This window comes from Ictalurus punctatus, chromosome 2 (assembly GCF_001660625.3).
Source record: "Ictalurus punctatus breed USDA103 chromosome 2, Coco_2.0, whole genome shotgun sequence".
Lineage (NCBI taxonomy): Eukaryota > Metazoa > Chordata > Actinopteri > Siluriformes > Ictaluridae > Ictalurus > Ictalurus punctatus.
The window spans coordinates 13,640,116-13,661,188 of record NC_030417.2 but is presented as its reverse complement, the minus strand read 5'-3'; the positions used below and the strand labels follow the sequence as shown (position 1 = coordinate 13,661,188).

General features: G+C 37.7%; 6 non-coding genes across 6 annotated transcripts; all 6 read right to left on the bottom strand.

Moving 5' to 3' along the window:
- Positions 1-2,585: 2,585 nt before the first annotated feature.
- trnai-aau (transfer RNA isoleucine (anticodon AAU)) lies at positions 2,586-2,659 on the bottom strand. Its single transcript has one exon. It is a non-coding gene; the product is annotated as a tRNA-Ile (tRNA).
- Positions 2,660-6,838: 4,179 nt separating this feature from the next.
- trnai-aau (transfer RNA isoleucine (anticodon AAU)) lies at positions 6,839-6,912 on the bottom strand. The gene has a single exon. It is a non-coding gene; the product is annotated as a tRNA-Ile (tRNA).
- Positions 6,913-11,093: 4,181 nt separating this feature from the next.
- On the bottom strand, positions 11,094-11,167 carry trnai-aau (transfer RNA isoleucine (anticodon AAU)). The gene has a single exon. It is a non-coding gene; the product is annotated as a tRNA-Ile (tRNA).
- A 2,188-nt stretch (positions 11,168-13,355) lies between these two features.
- On the bottom strand, positions 13,356-13,429 carry trnai-aau (transfer RNA isoleucine (anticodon AAU)). The gene has a single exon. It is a non-coding gene; the product is annotated as a tRNA-Ile (tRNA).
- Positions 13,430-17,609: 4,180 nt separating this feature from the next.
- On the bottom strand, positions 17,610-17,683 carry trnai-aau (transfer RNA isoleucine (anticodon AAU)). The gene has a single exon. It is a non-coding gene; the product is annotated as a tRNA-Ile (tRNA).
- Positions 17,684-20,868: 3,185 nt separating this feature from the next.
- On the bottom strand, positions 20,869-20,942 carry trnai-aau (transfer RNA isoleucine (anticodon AAU)). Its single transcript has one exon. It is a non-coding gene; the product is annotated as a tRNA-Ile (tRNA).
- Positions 20,943-21,073: the final 131 nt, after the last annotated feature.

Genomic DNA, 21,073 nt, shown 5'->3' with positions numbered 1-21,073 from the left:
AAGTGGGCGTTTCCTGCAAATGTCATTTCTCACAAAATCAGGTGATAATGTTCGCCCAGCAATGCAACTATCTCTTTATCTATAGAGACAAAAGAAAGATATTACAGAATGATCACTCTGAATGGCCGCCCATCCATGTAAATATCTCTATTTGTAAAGACAAAAGAATGAGGTTTAATCACCGTCTTAATGTGTAGTGACTGGGTTTATTTGTGAAGATACTGATGAATGAAAACATGGTGCAACCCAAAAGAAAACCTGTCAGCTTGAGCTTTATTTTATATAGCTTTGTTCTTTCAACTTTATGTACAAAAGCAAATAGAAATAACTATATTTTTTAAAAATAAATTCCTGAATTTTGCGCCATCTGGCTTTCTCTATGGTTCCCTACTGCCATCTAACTCCACCTGCCACCTGAAAGAAAAAAATAATAAATTTAAAGGAAGCAAGGAGCCACAAACCGTAGAGGCTAAGCGAAGAAGACCTTCATCGACGTCGAACTCTACCTGCCGCCATATACCGCCATATACCGCCAACCCACCGCCATATAGCTCAAACCTACCACCTGAAAGAAAAAATAAATGTAACAGTAACAATGAGCCACGAGCTCGTCCTCGTGAAATCCTTTGAAACCAACCAAGCCTGTAAAATCAAAGCGCTATTCATTGTATGGGGGCGAGGGAATCTCCTCAACCACCACCATCTGGATGATGGACTAAAACCCACAGTAGGAAAAAAAGAGCAAGTAATCATATAAGAATGATAAGAAATCCAGAAAACTTTGAGATTATCACTTGTCACCTTACAGGAAAATAAAGCCATGAATATGAGAACCTGTATTAAACTAAATCGATCAACCAATTTTTAAAAATTATTATTTCATTCATTTCTTTAACATTTTTGATTAAACACTGACCTTTACTTTCATTGAATAGACTTATTATTTATTGTAGGCTGAATGTTTAAATGTTAGCAATTACCGCAGACGTTAGCAAAAAGTGGGCGTTTCCTGCAAATGTCATTTCTCACAAAATCAGGTGATAATGTTCGCCCAGCAATGCAACTATCTCTTTATCTATAGAGACAAAAGAAAGATATTACAGAATGATCACTCTGAATGGCCGCCCATCCATGTAAATATCTCTATTTGTAAAGACAAAAGAATGAGGTTTAATCACCGTCTTAATGTGTAGTGACTGGGTTTATTTGTGAAGATACTGATGAATGAAAACATGGTGCAACCCAAAAGAAAACCTGTCAGCTTGAGCTTTATTTTATATAGCTTTGTTCTTTCAACTTTATGTACAAAAGCAAATAGAAATAACTATATTTTTTTAAAATAAATTCCTGAATTTTGCGCCATCTGGCTTTCTCTATGGTTCCCTACTGCCATCTAACTCCACCTGCCACCTGAAAGAAAAAAATAATAAATTTAAAGGAAGCAAGGAGCCACAAACCGTAGAGGCTAAGCGAAGAAGACCTTCATCGACGTCGAACTCTACCTGCCGCCATATACCGCCATATACCGCCAACCCACCGCCATATAGCTCAAACCTACCACCTGAAAGAAAAAATAAATGTAACAGTAACAATGAGCCACGAGCTCGTCCTCGTGAAATCCTTTGAAACCAACCAAGCCTGTAAAATCAAAGCGCTATTCATTGTATGGGGGCGAGGGAATCTCCTCAACCACCACCATCTGGATGATGGACTAAAACCCACAGTAGGAAAAAAAGAGCAAGTAATCATATAAGAATGATAAGAAATCCAGAAAACTTTGAGATTATCACTTGTCACCTTACAGGAAAATAAAGCCATGAATATGAGAACCTGTATTAAACTAAATCGATCAACCAATTTTTAAAAATTATTATTTCATTCATTTCTTTAACATTTTTGATTAAACACTGACCTTTACTTTCATTGAATAGACTTATTATTTATTGTAGGCTGAATGTTTAAATGTTAGCAATTACCGCAGACGTTAGCAAAAAGTGGGCGTTTCCTGCAAAGTCATTTCTCACAAAATCAGGTGATAATGTTCGCCCAGCAATGCAACTATCTCTTTATCTATAGAGACAAAAGAAAGATATTACAGAATGATCACTCTGAATGGCCGCCCATCCATGTAAATATCTCTATTTGTAAAGACAAAAGAATGAGGTTTAATCACCGTCTTAATGTGTAGTGACTGGGTTTATTTGTGAAGATACTGATGAATGAAAACATGGTGCAACCCAAAAGAAAACCTGTCAGCTTGAGCTTTATTTTATATAGCTTTGTTCTTTCAACTTTATGTACAAAAGCAAATAGAAATAACTATATATATTTTTTTAAAAAATTCCTGAATTTTGCGCCATCTGGCTTTCTCTATGGTTCCCTACTGCCGTCTAACTCCACCTGCCACCTGAAAGAAAAAAATAATAAATTTAAAGGAAGCAAGGAGCCACAAACCGTAGAGGCTTAAAAAGGTGTGGCCTCGCACAAATCAGTGTTTTCTTGGCTATTGCTGGAGGTAGTCCAGCATGGTGTTGGCTTGTCAGTGAATCAGTCCTGAGAATTTGTCTGAAGATAAGAGCATCTCATGGCCCGTACGGGGATCGAACCCGTGACCTTGGCGTTATTAGCACCACGCTCTAACCATCTGCGCTAACCGGCCTAAGGGACACATTAAGACTTTTGCCTGGCTCCGTACCGTGAGCTAGGACGGGGCTAAGCGAAGAAGACCTTCATCGACGTCGAACTCCACCTCCCGCCATATACCGCCATATACCGCCAACCTACCGCCATATAGCTCAAACCTACCGCCGGCTAACTCCACCTGCCACCTGAAAGAAAAAATAAATGTAACAGTAACAATGAGCCACGCGCTCGTCCTCCTAAAATCCTTGGAAACCAACCAAGCCTGTAAAATCAAAGCGCTATTCATTGTATGGGGGCGAGGGAATCTCCTCAACCACCACCATCTGGATGATGGACTAAAACCCACAGCAGGAAAAAAAGAGCAAGTAATCATATAAGAATGATAAGAAATCCAGAAAACTTTCAGAATATCACTTGTCACCTTACAGGAAAATAAAGCCATGAATATGAGAACCTGTATTAAACTAAATCGATCAACCAATTTTTAAAAATTATTATTTCATTCATTTCTTTAACATTTTTGATTAAACACTGACCTTTACTTTCATTGAATAGACTTATTATTTATTGTAGGCTGAATGTTTAAATGTTAGCAATTACCGCAGACGTTAGCAAAAAGTGGGTGTTTCCTGCAAAGTCATTTCTCACAAAATCAGGTGATAATGTTCGCCCAGCAATGCAACTATCTCTTTATCTATAGAGACAAAAGAAAGATATTACAGAATGATCACTCTGAATGGCCGCCCATCCATGTAAATATCTCTATTTGTAAAGACAAAAGAATGAGGTTTAATCACCGTCTTAATGTGTAGTGACTGGGTTTATTTGTGAAGATACTGATGAATGAAAACATGGTGCAACCCAAAAGAAAACCTGTCAGCTTGAGCTTTATTTTATATAGCTTTGTTCTTTCAACTTTATGTACAAGAGCAAATAGAAATAACTATATTTTGTAAAAAAAAATTCCTGAATTTTGCGCCATCTGGCTTTGTCCATGGTTCCCTACTGCCGTCTAACTCCACCTGCCACCTGAAAGAAAAAAATAATAAATTTAAAGGAAGCAAGGAGCCACAAACCGTAGAGGCTAAGCGAAGAAGACCTTAATCGACGTCGAACTCTACCTGCCGCCATATACTGCCATATACCGCCAACCTACCGCCATATAGCTCAAACCTACCACCTGAAAGAAAAAATAAATGTAACAGTAACAATGAGCCACGAGCTCGTCCTCGTAAAATCCTTTGAAACCAACCAAGCCTGTAAAATCAAAGCGCTATTCATTGTATGGGGGCGAGGGAATCTCCTCAACCACCACCATCTGGATGATGGACTAAAACCCACAGTAGGAAAAAAAGAGCAAGTAATCATATAAGAATGATAAGAAATCCAGAAAACTTTGAGATTATCACTTGTCACCTTACAGGAAAATAAAGCCATGAATATGAGAACCTGTATTAAACTAAATTGATTAACCAATTTTTTAAAATTATTATTTCATTCATTTCTTTAACATTTTTGATTAAACACTGACCTTTACTTTCATTGAATAGACTTATTATTTATTGTAGACTGGATGATTAAATGTTAGCAATTACAGCAGACGTTTGCAAAAAGTGGGCGTTTCCTGCAAATGTCATTTCTCACAAAATCAGGTGATAATGTTCGCCCAGCAATGCAACTATCTCTTTATCTATAGAGACAAAAGAAAGATATTACAGAATGATCACTCTGAATGGCCGCCCATCCATGTAAATATCTCTATTTGTAAAGACAAAAGAATGAGGTTTAATCACCGTCTTAATGTGTAGTGACTGTGTTTATTTGTGAAGATACTGATGAATGAAAACATGGTGCAACCCAAAAGAAAACCTGTCAGCTTGAGCTTTATTTTATATAGCTTTGTTCTTTCAACTTTATGTACAAAAGCAAATAGAAATAACTATATTTTTTTAAAATAAATTCCTGAATTTTGCGCCATCTGGCTTTCTCTATGGTTCCCTACTGCCATCTAACTCCACCTGCCACCTGAAAGAAAAAAATAATAAATTTAAAGGAAGCAAGGAGCCACAAACCGTAGAGGCTAAGCGAAGAAGACCTTCATCGACGTCGAACTCTACCTGCCGCCATATACCGCCATATACCGCCAACCCACCGCCATATAGCTCAAACCTACCACCTGAAAGAAAAAATAAATGTAACAGTAACAATGAGCCACGAGCTCGTCCTCGTGAAATCCTTTGAAACCAACCAAGCCTGTAAAATCAAAGCGCTATTCATTGTATGGGGGCGAGGGAATCTCCTCAACCACCACCATCTGGATGATGGACTAAAACCCACAGTAGGAAAAAAAGAGCAAGTAATCATATAAGAATGATAAGAAATCCAGAAAACTTTGAGATTATCACTTGTCACCTTACAGGAAAATAAAGCCATGAATATGAGAACCTGTATTAAACTAAATCGATCAACCAATTTTTAAAAATTATTATTTCATTCATTTCTTTAACATTTTTGATTAAACACTGACCTTTACTTTCATTGAATAGACTTATTATTTATTGTAGGCTGAATGTTTAAATGTTAGCAATTACCGCAGACGTTAGCAAAAAGTGGGCGTTTCCTGCAAATGTCATTTCTCACAAAATCAGGTGATAATGTTCGCCCAGCAATGCAACTATCTCTTTATCTATAGAGACAAAAGAAAGATATTACAGAATGATCACTCTGAATGGCCGCCCATCCATGTAAATATCTCTATTTGTAAAGACAAAAGAATGAGGTTTAATCACCGTCTTAATGTGTAGTGACTGGGTTTATTTGTGAAGATACTGATGAATGAAAACATGGTGCAACCCAAAAGAAAACCTGTCAGCTTGAGCTTTATTTTATATAGCTTTGTTCTTTCAACTTTATGTACAAAAGCAAATAGAAATAACTATATTTTTTTAAAATAAATTCCTGAATTTTGCGCCATCTGGCTTTCTCTATGGTTCCCTACTGCCATCTAACTCCACCTGCCACCTGAAAGAAAAAAATAATAAATTTAAAGGAAGCAAGGAGCCACAAACCGTAGAGGCTAAGCGAAGAAGACCTTCATCGACGTCGAACTCTACCTGCCGCCATATACCGCCATATACCGCCAACCCACCGCCATATAGCTCAAACCTACCACCTGAAAGAAAAAATAAATGTAACAGTAACAATGAGCCACGAGCTCGTCCTCGTGAAATCCTTTGAAACCAACCAAGCCTGTAAAATCAAAGCGCTATTCATTGTATGGGGGCGAGGGAATCTCCTCAACCACCACCATCTGGATGATGGACTAAAACCCACAGTAGGAAAAAAAGAGCAAGTAATCATATAAGAATGATAAGAAATCCAGAAAACTTTGAGATTATCACTTGTCACCTTACAGGAAAATAAAGCCATGAATATGAGAACCTGTATTAAACTAAATCGATCAACCAATTTTTAAAAATTATTATTTCATTCATTTCTTTAACATTTTTGATTAAACACTGACCTTTACTTTCATTGAATAGACTTATTATTTATTGTAGGCTGAATGTTTAAATGTTAGCAATTACCGCAGACGTTAGCAAAAAGTGGGCGTTTCCTGCAAAGTCATTTCTCACAAAATCAGGTGATAATGTTCGCCCAGCAATGCAACTATCTCTTTATCTATAGAGACAAAAGAAAGATATTACAGAATGATCACTCTGAATGGCCGCCCATCCATGTAAATATCTCTATTTGTAAAGACAAAAGAATGAGGTTTAATCACCGTCTTAATGTGTAGTGACTGGGTTTATTTGTGAAGATACTGATGAATGAAAACATGGTGCAACCCAAAAGAAAACCTGTCAGCTTGAGCTTTATTTTATATAGCTTTGTTCTTTCAACTTTATGTACAAAAGCAAATAGAAATAACTATATATTTTTTTTTAAAAATTCCTGAATTTTGCGCCATCTGGCTTTCTCTATGGTTCCCTACTGCCGTCTAACTCCACCTGCCACCTGAAAGAAAAAAATAATAAATTTAAAGGAAGCAAGGAGCCACAAACCGTAGAGGCTTAAAAAGGTGTGGCCTCGCACAAATCAGTGTTTTCTTGGCTATTGCTGGAGGTAGTCCAGCATGGTGTTGGCTTGTCAGTGAATCAGTCCTGAGAATTTGTCTGAAGATAAGAGCATCTCATGGCCCGTACGGGGATCGAACCCGTGTCCTTGGCGTTATTAGCACCACGCTCTAACCATCTGCGCTAACCGGCCTAAGGGACACATTAAGACTTTTGCCTGGCTCCGTACCGTGAGCTAGGACGGGGCTAAGCGAAGAAGACCTTCATCGACGTCGAACTCCACCTCCCGCCATATACCGCCATATACCGCCAACCTACCGCCATATAGCTCAAACCTACCGCCGGCTAACTCCACCTGCCACCTGAAAGAAAAAATAAATGTAACAGTAACAATGAGCCACGCGCTCGTCCTCGTAAAATCCTTGGAAACCAACCAAGCCTGTAAAATCAAAGCGCTATTCATTGTATGGGGAGGAGGGAATCTCCTCAACCACCACCATCTGGATGATGGACTAAAACCCACAGCAGGAAAAAAAGAGCAAGTAATCATATAAGAATGATAAGAAATCCAGAAAACTTTCAGAATATCACTTGTCACCTTACAGGAAAATAAAGCCATGAATATGAGAACCTGTATTAAACTAAATCGATCAACCAATTTTTTTAAATTATTATTTCATTCATTTCTTTAACATTTTTGATTAAACACTGACCTTTACTTTCATTGAATAGACTTATTATTTATTGTAGGCTGAATGTTTAAATGTTAGCAATTACCGCAGACGTTAGCAAAAAGTGGGTGTTTCCTGCAAAGTCATTTCTCACAAAATCAGGTGATAATGTTCGCCCAGCAATGCAACTATCTCTTTATCTATAGAGACAAAAGAAAGATATTACAGAATGATCACTCTGAATGGCCGCCCATCCATGTAAATATCTCTATTTGTAAAGACAAAAGAATGAGGTTTAATCACCGTCTTAATGTGTAGTGACTGGGTTTATTTGTGAAGATACTGATGAATGAAAACATGGTGCAACCCAAAAGAAAACCTGTCAGCTTGAGCTTTATTTTATATAGCTTTGTTCTTTCAACTTTATGTACAAAAGCAAATAGAAATAACTATATTTTGTAAAAAAAAAATTCCTGAATTTTGCGCCATCTGGCTTTGTCCATGGTTCCCTACTACCGTCTAACTCCACCTGCCACCTGAAAGAAAAAAATAATAAATTTAAAGGAAGCAAGGAGCCACAAACCGTAGAGGCTAAGCGAAGAAGACCTTAATCGACGTCGAACTCTACCTGCCGCCATATACTGCCATATACCGCCAACCTACCGCCATATAGCTCAAACCTACCACCTGAAAGAAAAAATAAATGTAACAGTAACAATGAGCCACGAGCTCGTCCTCGTAAAATCCTTTGAAACCAACCAAGCCTGTAAAATCAAAGCGCTATTCATTGTATGGGGGCGAGGGAATCTCCTCAACCACCACCATCTGGATGATGGACTAAAACCCACAGTAGGAAAAAAAGAGCAAGTAATCATATAAGAATGATAAGAAATCCAGAAAACTTTGAGATTATCACTTGTCACCTTACAGGAAAATAAAGCCATGAATATGAGAACCTGTATTAAACTAAATTGATTAACCAATTTTTTAAAATTATTATTTCATTCATTTCTTTAACATTTTTGATTAAACACTGACCTTTACTTTCATTGAATAGACTTATTATTTATTGTAGACTGGATGATTAAATGTTAGCAATTACAGCAGACGTTTGCAAAAAGTGGGCGTTTCCTGCAAATGTCATTTCTCACAAAATCAGGTGATAATGTTCGCCCAGCAATGCAACTATCTCTTTATCTATAGAGACAAAAGAAAGATATTACAGAATGATCACTCTGAATGGCCGCCCATCCATGTAAATATCTCTATTTGTAAAGACAAAAGAATGAGGTTTAATCACCGTCTTAATGTGTAGTGACTGGGTTTATTTGTGAAGATACTGATGAATGAAAACATGGTGCAACCCAAAAGAAAACCTGTCAGCTTGAGCTTTATTTTATATAGCTTTGTTCTTTCAACTTTATGTACAAAAGCAAATAGAAATAACTATATTTTTTTAAAATAAATTCCTGAATTTTGCGCCATCTGGCTTTCTCTATGGTTCCCTACTGCCATCTAACTCCACCTGCCACCTGAAAGAAAAAAATAATAAATTTAAAGGAAGCAAGGAGCCACAAACCGTAGAGGCTAAGCGAAGAAGACCTTCATCGACGTCGAACTCTACCTGCCGCCATATACCGCCATATACCGCCAACCCACCGCCATATAGCTCAAACCTACCACCTGAAAGAAAAAATAAATGTAACAGTAACAATGAGCCACGAGCTCGTCCTCGTGAAATCCTTTGAAACCAACCAAGCCTGTAAAATCAAAGCGCTATTCATTGTATGGGGGCGAGGGAATCTCCTCAACCACCACCATCTGGATGATGGACTAAAACCCACAGTAGGAAAAAAAGAGCAAGTAATCATATAAGAATGATAAGAAATCCAGAAAACTTTGAGATTATCACTTGTCACCTTACAGGAAAATAAAGCCATGAATATGAGAACCTGTATTAAACTAAATCGATCAACCAATTTTTAAAAATTATTATTTCATTCATTTCTTTAACATTTTTGATTAAACACTGACCTTTACTTTCATTGAATAGACTTATTATTTATTGTAGGCTGAATGTTTAAATGTTAGCAATTACCGCAGACGTTAGCAAAAAGTGGGCGTTTCCTGCAAATGTCATTTCTCACAAAATCAGGTGATAATGTTCGCCCAGCAATGCAACTATCTCTTTATCTATAGAGACAAAAGAAAGATATTACAGAATGATCACTCTGAATGGCCGCCCATCCATGTAAATATCTCTATTTGTAAAGACAAAAGAATGAGGTTTAATCACCGTCTTAATGTGTAGTGACTGGGTTTATTTGTGAAGATACTGATGAATGAAAACATGGTGCAACCCAAAAGAAAACCTGTCAGCTTGAGCTTTATTTTATATAGCTTTGTTCTTTCAACTTTATGTACAAAAGCAAATAGAAATAACTATATTTTTTTAAAATAAATTCCTGAATTTTGCGCCATCTGGCTTTCTCTATGGTTCCCTACTGCCATCTAACTCCACCTGCCACCTGAAAGAAAAAAATAATAAATTTAAAGGAAGCAAGGAGCCACAAACCGTAGAGGCTAAGCGAAGAAGACCTTCATCGACGTCGAACTCTACCTGCCGCCATATACCGCCATATACCGCCAACCCACCGCCATATAGCTCAAACCTACCACCTGAAAGAAAAAATAAATGTAACAGTAACAATGAGCCACGAGCTCGTCCTCGTGAAATCCTTTGAAACCAACCAAGCCTGTAAAATCAAAGCGCTATTCATTGTATGGGGGCGAGGGAATCTCCTCAACCACCACCATCTGGATGATGGACTAAAACCCACAGTAGGAAAAAAAGAGCAAGTAATCATATAAGAATGATAAGAAATCCAGAAAACTTTGAGATTATCACTTGTCACCTTACAGGAAAATAAAGCCATGAATATGAGAACCTGTATTAAACTAAATCGATCAACCAATTTTTAAAAATTATTATTTCATTCATTTCTTTAACATTTTTGATTAAACACTGACCTTTACTTTCATTGAATAGACTTATTATTTATTGTAGGCTGAATGTTTAAATGTTAGCAATTACCGCAGACGTTAGCAAAAAGTGGGCGTTTCCTGCAAAGTCATTTCTCACAAAATCAGGTGATAATGTTCGCCCAGCAATGCAACTATCTCTTTATCTATAGAGACAAAAGAAAGATATTACAGAATGATCACTCTGTATGGCCGCCCATCCATGTAAATATCTCTATTTGTAAAGACAAAAGAATGAGGTTTAATCACCGTCTTAATGTGTAGTGACTGGGTTTATTTGTGAAGATACTGATGAATGAAAACATGGTGCAACCCAAAAGAAAACCTGTCAGCTTGAGCTTTATTTTATATAGCTTTGTTCTTTCAACTTTATGTACAAAAGCAAATAGAAATAACTATATATATTTTTTTAAAAAATTCCTGAATTTTGCGCCATCTGGCTTTCTCTATGGTTCCCTACTGCCGTCTAACTCCACCTGCCACCTGAAAGAAAAAAATAATAAATTTAAAGGAAGCAAGGAGCCACAAACCGTAGAGGCTTAAAAAGGTGTGGCCTCGCACAAATCAGTGTTTTCTTGGCTATTGCTGGAGGTAGTCCAGCATGGTGTTGGCTTGTCAGTGAATCAGTCCTGAGAATTTGTCTGAAGATAAGAGCATCTCATGGCCCGTACGGGGATCGAACCCGTGACCTTGGCGTTATTAGCACCACGCTCTAACCATCTGCGCTAACCGGCCTAAGGGACACATTAAGACTTTTGCCTGGCTCCGTACCGTGAGCTAGGACGGGGCTAAGCGAAGAAGACCTTCATCGACGTCGAACTCCACCTCCCGCCATATACCGCCATATACCGCCAACCTACCGCCATATAGCTCAAACCTACCGCCGGCTAACTCCACCTGCCACCTGAAAGAAAAAATAAATGTAACAGTAACAATGAGCCACGCGCTCGTCCTCCTAAAATCCTTGGAAACCAACCAAGCCTGTAAAATCAAAGCGCTATTCATTGTATGGGGGCGAGGGAATCTCCTCAACCACCACCATCTGGATGATGGACTAAAACCCACAGCAGGAAAAAAAGAGCAAGTAATCATATAAGAATGATAAGAAATCCAGAAAACTTTCAGAATATCACTTGTCACCTTACAGGAAAATAAAGCCATGAATATGAGAACCTGTATTAAACTAAATCGATCAACCAATTTTTAAAAATTATTATTTCATTCATTTCTTTAACATTTTTGATTAAACACTGACCTTTACTTTCATTGAATAGACTTATTATTTATTGTAGGCTGAATGTTTAAATGTTAGCAATTACCGCAGACGTTAGCAAAAAGTGGGTGTTTCCTGCAAAGTCATTTCTCACAAAATCAGGTGATAATGTTCGCCCAGCAATGCAACTATCTCTTTATCTATAGAGACAAAAGAAAGATATTACAGAATGATCACTCTGAATGGCCGCCCATCCATGTAAATATCTCTATTTGTAAAGACAAAAGAATGAGGTTTAATCACCGTCTTAATGTGTAGTGACTGGGTTTATTTGTGAAGATACTGATGAATGAAAACATGGTGCAACCCAAAAGAAAACCTGTCAGCTTGAGCTTTATTTTATATAGCTTTGTTCTTTCAACTTTATGTACAAGAGCAAATAGAAATAACTATATTTTGTAAAAAAAAAATTCCTGAATTTTGCGCCATCTGGCTTTGTCCATGGTTCCCTACTGCCGTCTAACTCCACCTGCCACCTGAAAGAAAAAAATAATAAATTTAAAGGAAGCAAGGAGCCACAAACCGTAGAGGCTAAGCGAAGAAGACCTTCATCGACGTCGAACTCTACCTGCCGCCATATACCGCCATATACCGCCAACCCACCGCCATATAGCTCAAACCTACCACCTGAAAGAAAAAATAAATGTAACAGTAACAATGAGCCACGAGCTCGTCCTCGTGAAATCCTTTGAAACCAACCAAGCCTGTAAAATCAAAGCGCTATTCATTGTATGGGGGCGAGGGAATCTCCTCAACCACCACCATCTGGATGATGGACTAAAACCCACAGTAGGAAAAAAAGAGCAAGTAATCATATAAGAATGATAAGAAATCCAGAAAACTTTGAGATTATCACTTGTCACCTTACAGGAAAATAAAGCCATGAATATGAGAACCTGTATTAAACTAAATCGATCAACCAATTTTTAAAAATTATTATTTCATTCATTTCTTTAACATTTTTGATTAAACACTGACCTTTACTTTCATTGAATAGACTTATTATTTATTGTAGGCTGAATGTTTAAATGTTAGCAATTACCGCAGACGTTAGCAAAAAGTGGGCGTTTCCTGCAAAGTCATTTCTCACAAAATCAGGTGATAATGTTCGCCCAGCAATGCAACTATCTCTTTATCTATAGAGACAAAAGAAAGATATTACAGAATGATCACTCTGAATGGCCGCCCATCCATGTAAATATCTCTATTTGTAAAGACAAAAGAATGAGGTTTAATCACCGTCTTAATGTGTAGTGACTGGGTTTATTTGTGAAGATACTGATGAATGAAAACATGGTGCAACCCAAAAGAAAACCTGTCAGCTTGAGCTTTATTTTATATAGCTTTGTTCTTTCAACTTTATGTACAAAAGCAAATAGAAATAACTATATATTTTTTTTTAAAAATTCCTGAATTTTGCGCCATCTGGCTTTCTCTATGGTTCCCTACTGCCGTCTAACTCCACCTGCCACCTGAAAGAAAAAAATAATAAATTTAAAGGAAGCAAGGAGCCACAAACCGTAGAGGCTTAAAAAGGTGTGGCCTCGCACAAATCAGTGTTTTCTTGGCTATTGCTGGAGGTAGTCGAGCACCGTGTTGGCTTGTCAGTGAATCAGTCCTGAGAATTTGTCTGAAGATAAGAGCATCTCATGGCCCGTACGGGGATCGAACCCGTGACCTTGGCGTTATTAGCACCACGCTCTAACCATCTGAGCTAACCGGCCTAAGGGACACATTAAGACTTTTGCCTGGCTCCGTACCGTGAGCTAGGACGGGGCTAAGCGAAGAAGACCTTCATCGACGTCGAACTCCACCTCCCGCCATATACCGCCATATACCGCCAACCTACCGCCATATAGCTCAAACCTACCGCCGGCTAACTCCACCTGCCACCTGAAAGAAAAAGTAAATGTAACAGTAACAATGAGCCACGCGCTCGTCCTCCTAAAATCCTTGGAAACCAACCAAGCCTGTAAAATCAAAGCGCTATTCATTGTATGGGGGCGAGGGAATCTCCTCAACCACCACCATCTGGATGATGGACTAAAACCCACAGCAGGAAAAAAAGAGCAAGTAATCATATAAGAATGATAAGAAATCCAGAAAACTTTCAGAATATCACTTGTCACCTTACAGGAAAATAAAGCCATGAATATGAGAACCTGTATTAAACTAAATCGATCAACCAATTTTTTTAAATTATTATTTCATTCATTTCTTTAACATTTTTGATTAAACACTGACCTTTACTTTCATTGAATAGACTTATTATTTATTGTAGGCTGAATGTTTAAATGTTAGCAATTACCGCAGACGTTAGCAAAAAGTGGGTGTTTCCTGCAAAGTCATTTCTCACAAAATCAGGTGATAATGTTCGCCCAGCAATGCAACTATCTCTTTATCTATAGAGACAAAAGAAAGATATTACAGAATGATCACTCTGAATGGCCGCCCATCCATGTAAATATCTCTATTTGTAAAGACAAAAGAATGAGGTTTAATCACCGTCTTAATGTGTAGTGACTGGGTTTATTTGTGAAGATACTGATGAATGAAAACATGGTGCAACCCAAAAGAAAACCTGTCAGCTTGAGCTTTATTTTATATAGCTTTGTTCTTTCAACTTTATGTACAAGAGCAAATAGAAATAACTATATTTTGTAAAAAAAAATTCCTGAATTTTGCGCCATCTGGCTTTGTCCATGGTTCCCTACTGCCGTCTAACTCCACCTGCCACCTGAAAGAAAAAAATAATAAATTTAAAGGAAGCAAGGAGCCACAAACCGTAGAGGCTAAGCGAAGAAGACCTTAATCGACGTCGAACTCTACCTGCCGCCATATACTGCCATATACCGCCAACCTACCGCCATATAGCTCAAACCTACCACCTGAAAGAAAAAATAAATGTAACAGTAACAATGAGCCACGAGCTCGTCCTCGTAAAATCCTTTGAAACCAACCAAGCCTGTAAAATCAAAGCGCTATTCATTGTATGGGGGCGAGGGAATCTCCTCAACCACCACCATCTGGATGATGGACTAAAACCCACAGTAGGAAAAAAAGAGCAAGTAATCATATAAGAATGATAAGAAATCCAGAAAACTTTGAGATTATCACTTGTCACCTTACAGGAAAATAAAGCCATGAATATGAGAACCTGTATTAAACTAAATTGATTAACCAATTTTTTAAAATTATTATTTCATTCATTTCTTTAACATTTTTGATTAAACACTGACCTTTACTTTCATTGAATAGACTTATTATTTATTGTAGACTGGATGATTAAATGTTAGCAATTACAGCAGACGTTTGCAAAAAGTGGGCGTTTCCTGCAAATGTCATTTCTCACAAAATCAGGTGATAATGTTCGCCCAGCAATGCAACTATCTCTTTATCTATAGAGACAAAAGAAAGATATTACAGAATGATCACTCTGAATGGCCGCCCATCCATGTAAATATCTCTATTTGTAAAGACAAAAGAATGAGGTTTAATCACCGTCTTAATGTGTAGTGACTGGGTTTATTTGTGAAGATACTGATGAATGAAAACATGGTGCAACCCAAAAGAAAACCTGTCAGCTTGAGCTTTATTTTATATAGCTTTGTTCTTTCAACTTTATGTACAAAAGCAAATAGAAATAACTATATTTTTTTAAAATAAATTCCTGAATTTTGCGCCATCTGGCTTTCTCTATGGTTCCCTACTGCCATCTAACTCCACCTGCCACCTGAAAGAAAAAAATAATAAATTTAAAGGAAGCAAGGAGCCACAAACCGTAGAGGCTAAGCGAAGAAGACCTTCATCGACGTCGAACTCTACCTGCCGCCATATACCGCCATATACCGCCAACCCACCGCCATATAGCTCAAACCTACCACCTGAAAGAAAAAATAAATGTAACAGTAACAATGAGCCACGAGCTCGTCCTCGTGAAATCCTTTGAAACCAACCAAGCCTGTAAAATCAAAGCGCTATTCATTGTATGGGGGCGAGGGAATCTCCTCAACCACCACCATCTGGATGATGGACTAAAACCCACAGTAGGAAAAAAAGAGCAAGTAATCATATAAGAATGATAAGAAATCCAGAAAACTTTGAGATTATCACTTGTCACCTTACAGGAAAATAAAGCCATGAATATGAGAACCTGTATTAAACTAAATCGATCAACCAATTTTTAAAAATTATTATTTCATTCATTTCTTTAACATTTTTGATTAAACACTGACCTTTACTTTCATTGAATAGACTTATTATTTATTGTAGGCTGAATGTTTAAATGTTAGCAATTACCGCAGACGTTAGCAAAAAGTGGGCGTTTCCTGCAAATGTCATTTCTCACAAAATCAGGTGATAATGTTCGCCCAGCAATGCAACTATCTCTTTATCTATAGAGACAAAAGAAAGATATTACAGAATGATCACTCTGAATGGCCGCCCATCCATGTAAATATCTCTATTTGTAAAGACAAAAGAATGAGGTTTAATCACCGTCTTAATGTGTAGTGACTGGGTTTATTTGTGAAGATACTGATGAATGAAAACATGGTGCAACCCAAAAGAAAACCTGTCAGCTTGAGCTTTATTTTATATAGCTTTGTTCTTTCAACTTTATGTACAAAAGCAAATAGAAATAACTATATTTTTTTAAAATAAATTCCTGAATTTTGCGCCATCTGGCTTTCTCTATGGTTCCCTACTGCCATCTAACTCCACCTGCCACCTGAAAGAAAAAAATAATAAATTTAAAGGAAGCAAGGAGCCACAAACCGTAGAGGCTAAGCGAAGAAGACCTTCATCGACGTCGAACTCTACCTGCCGCCATATACCGCCATATACCGCCAACCCACCGCCATATAGCTCAAACCTACCACCTGAAAGAAAAAATAAATGTAACAGTAACAATGAGCCACGAGCTCGTCCTCGTGAAATCCTTTGAAACCAACCAAGCCTGTAAAATCAAAGCGCTATTCATTGTATGGGGGCGAGGGAATCTCCTCAACCACCACCATCTGGATGATGGACTAAAACCCACAGTAGGAAAAAAAGAGCAAGTAATCATATAAGAATGATAAGAAATCCAGAAAACTTTGAGATTATCACTTGTCACCTTACAGGAAAATAAAGCCATGAATATGAGAACCTGTATTAAACTAAATCGATCAACCAATTTTTAAAAATTATTATTTCATTCATTTCTTTAACATTTTTGATTAAACACTGACCTTTACTTTCATTGAATAGACTTATTATTTATTGTAGGCTGAATGTTTAAATGTTAGCAATTACCGCAGACGTTAGCAAAAAGTGGGCGTTTCCTGCAAAGTCATTTCTCACAAAATCAGGTGATAATGTTCGCCCAGCAATGCAACTATCTCTTTATCTATAGAGACAAAAGAAAGATATTACAGAATGATCACTCTGAATGGCCGCCCATCCATGTAAATATCTCTATTTGTAAAGACAAAAGAATGAGGTTTAATCACCGTCTTAATGTGTAGTGACTGGGTTTATTTGTGAAGATACTGATGAATGAAAACATGGTGCAACCCAAAAGAAAACCTGTCAGCTTGAGCTTTATTTTATATAGCTTTGTTCTTTCAACTTTATGTACAAAAGCAAATAGAAATAACTATATATATTTTTTTTAAAAATTCCTGAATTTTGCGCCATCTGGCTTTCTCTATGGTTCCCTACTGCCGTCTAACTCCACCTGCCACCTGAAAGAAAAAAATAATAAATTTAAAGGAAGCAAGGAGCCACAAACCGTAGAGGCTTAAAAAGGTGTGGCCTCGCACAAATCAGTGTTTTCTTGGCTATTGCTGGAGGTAGTCCAGCATGGTGTTGGCTTGTCAGTGAATCAGTCCTGAGAATTTGTCTGAAGATAAGAGCATCTCATGGCCCGTACGGGGATCGAACCCGTGACCTTGGCGTTATTAGCACCACGCTCTAACCATCTGCGCTAACCGGCCTAAGGGACACATTAAGACTTTTGCCTGGCTCCGTACCGTGAGCTAGGACGGGGCTAAGCGAAGAAGACCTTCATCGACGTCGAACTCCACCTCCCGCCATATACCGCCATATACCGCCAACCTACCGCCATATAGCTCAAACCTACCGCCGGCTAACTCCACCTGCCACCTGAAAGAAAAAATAAATGTAACAGTAACAATGAGCCACGCGCTCGTCCTCCTAAAATCCTTGGAAACCAACCAAGCCTGTAAAATCAAAGCGCTATTCATTGTATGGGGGCGAGGGAATCTCCTCAACCACCACCATCTGGATGATGGACTAAAACCCACAGCAGGAAAAAAAGAGCAAGTAATCATATAAGAATGATAAGAAATCCAGAAAACTTTCAGAATATCACTTGTCACCTTACAGGAAAATAAAGCCATGAATATGAGAACCTGTATTAAACTAAATCGATCAACCAATTTTTAAAAATTATTATTTCATTCATTTCTTTAACATTTTTGATTAAACACTGACCTTTACTTTCATTGAATAGACTTATTATTTATTGTAGGCTGAATGTTTAAATGTTAGCAATTACCGCAGACGTTAGCAAAAAGTGGGTGTTTCCTGCAAAGTCATTTCTCACAAAATCAGGTGATAATGTTCGCCCAGCAATGCAACTATCTCTTTATCTATAGAGACAAAAGAAAGATATTACAGAATGATCACTCTGAATGGCCGCCCATCCATGTAAATATCTCTATTTGTAAAGACAAAAGAATGAGGTTTAATCACCGTCTTAATGTGTAGTGACTGGGTTTATTTGTGAAGATACTGATGAATGAAAACATGGTGCAACCCAAAAGAAAACCTGTCAGCTTGAGCTTTATTTTATATAGCTTTGTTCTTTCAACTTTATGTACAAGAGCAAATAGAAATAACTATATTTTGTAAAAAAAAAATTCCTGAATTTTGCGCCATCTGGCTTTGTCCATGGTTCCCTACTGCCGTCTAACTCCACCTGCCACCTGAAAGAAAAAAATAATAAATTTAAAGGAAGCAAGGAGCCACAAACCGTAGAGGCTAAGCGAAGAAGACCTTCATCGACGTCGAACTCTACCTGCCGCCATATACCGCCATATACCGCCAACCCACCGCCATATAGCTCAAACCTACCACCTGAAAGAAAAAATAAATGTAACAGTAACAATGAGCCACGAGCTCGTCCTCGTGAAATCCTTTGAAACCAACCAAGCCTGTAAAATCAAAGCGCTATTCATTGTATGGGGGCGAGGGAATCTCCTCAACCACCACCATCTGGATGATGGACTAAAACCCACAGTAGGAAAAAAAGAGCAAGTAATCATATAAGAATGATAAGAAATCCAGAAAACTTTGAGATTATCACTTGTCACCTTACAGGAAAATAAAGCCATGAATATGAGAACCTGTATTAAACTAAATCGATCAACCAATTTTTAAAAATTATTATTTCATTCATTTCTTTAACATTTTTGATTAAACACTGACCTTTACTTTCATTGAATAGACTTATTATTTATTGTAGGCTGAATGTTTAAATGTTAGCAATTACCGCAGACGTTAGCAAAAAGTGGGCGTTTCCTGCAAAGTCATTTCTCACAAAATCAGGTGATAATGTTCGCCCAGCAATGCAACTATCTCTTTATCTATAGAGACAAAAGAAAGATATTACAGAATGATCACTCTGAATGGCCGCCCATCCATGTAAATATCTCTATTTGTAAAGACAAAAGAATGAGGTTTAATCACCGTCTTAATGTGTAGTGACTGGGTTTATTTGTGAAGATACTGATGAATGAAAACATGGTGCAACCCAAAAGAAAACCTGTCAGCTTGAGCTTTATTTTATATAGCTTTGTTCTTTCAACTTTATGTACAAGAGCAAATAGAAATAACTATATTTTGTAAAAAAAAAATTCCTGAATTTTGCGCCATCTGGCTTTGTCCATGGTTCCCTACTACCGTCTAACTCCACCTGCCACCTGAAAGAAAAAAATAATAAATTTAAAGGAAGCAAGGAGCCACAAACCGTAGAGGCTAAGCGAAGAAGACCTTAATCGACGTCGAACTCTACCTGCCGCCATATACTGCCATATACCGCCAACCTACCGCCATATAGCTCAAACCTACCACCTGAAAGAAAAAATAAATGTAACAGTAACAATGAGCCACGAGCTCGTCCTCGTAAAATCCTTTGAAACCAACCAAGCCTGTAAAATCAAAGCGCTATTCATTGTATGGGGGCGAGGGAATCTCCTCAACCACCACCATCTGGATGATGGACTAAAACCCACAGTAGGAAAAAAAGAGCAAGTAATCATATAAGAATGATAAGAAATCCAGAAAACTTTGAGATTATCACTTGTCACCTTACAGGAAAATAAAGCCATGAATATGAGAACCTGTATTAAACTAAATTGATTAACCAATTTTTTAAAATTATTATTTCATTCATTTCTTTAACATTTTTGATTAAACACTGACCTTTACTTTCATTGAATAGACTTATTATTTATTGTAGACTGGATGATTAAATGTTAGCAATTACAGCAGACGTTTGCAAAAAGTGGGCGTTTCCTGCAAATGTCATTTCTCACAAAATCAGGTGATAATGTTCGCCCAGCAATGCAACTATCTCTTTATCTATAGAGACAAAAGAAAGATATTACAGAATGATCACTCTGAATGGCCGCCCATCCATGTAAATATCTCTATTTGTAAAGACAAAAGAATGAGGTTTAATCACCGTCTTAATGTGTAGTGACTGGGTTTATTTGTGAAGATACTGATGAATGAAAACATGGTGCAACCCAAAAGAAAACCTGTCAGCTTGAGCTTTATTTTATATAGCTTTGTTCTTTCAACTTTATGTACAAAAGCAAATAGAAATAACTATATATTTTTTTTAAAAAATTCCTGAATTTTGCGCCATCTGGCTTTCTCTATGGTTCCCTACTGCCGTCTAACTCCACCTGCCACCTGAAAGAAAAAAATAATAAATTTAAAGGAAGCAAGGAGCCACAAACCGTAGAGGCTTAAAAAGGTGTGGCCTCGCACAAATCAGTGTTTTCTTGGCTATTGCTGGAGGTAGTCCAGCATGGTGTTGGCTTGTCAGTGAATCAGTCCTGAGAATTTGTCTGAAGATAAGAGCATCTCATGGCCCGTACGGGGATCGAACCCGTGACCTTGGCGTTATTAGCACCACGCTCTAACCATCTGCGCTAACCGGCCTAAGGGACACATTAAGACTTTTGCCTGGCTCCGTACCGTGAGCTAGGACGGGGCTAAGCGAAGAAGACCTTCATCGACGTCGAACTCCACCTCCCGCCATATACCGCCATATACCGCCAACCTACCGCCAT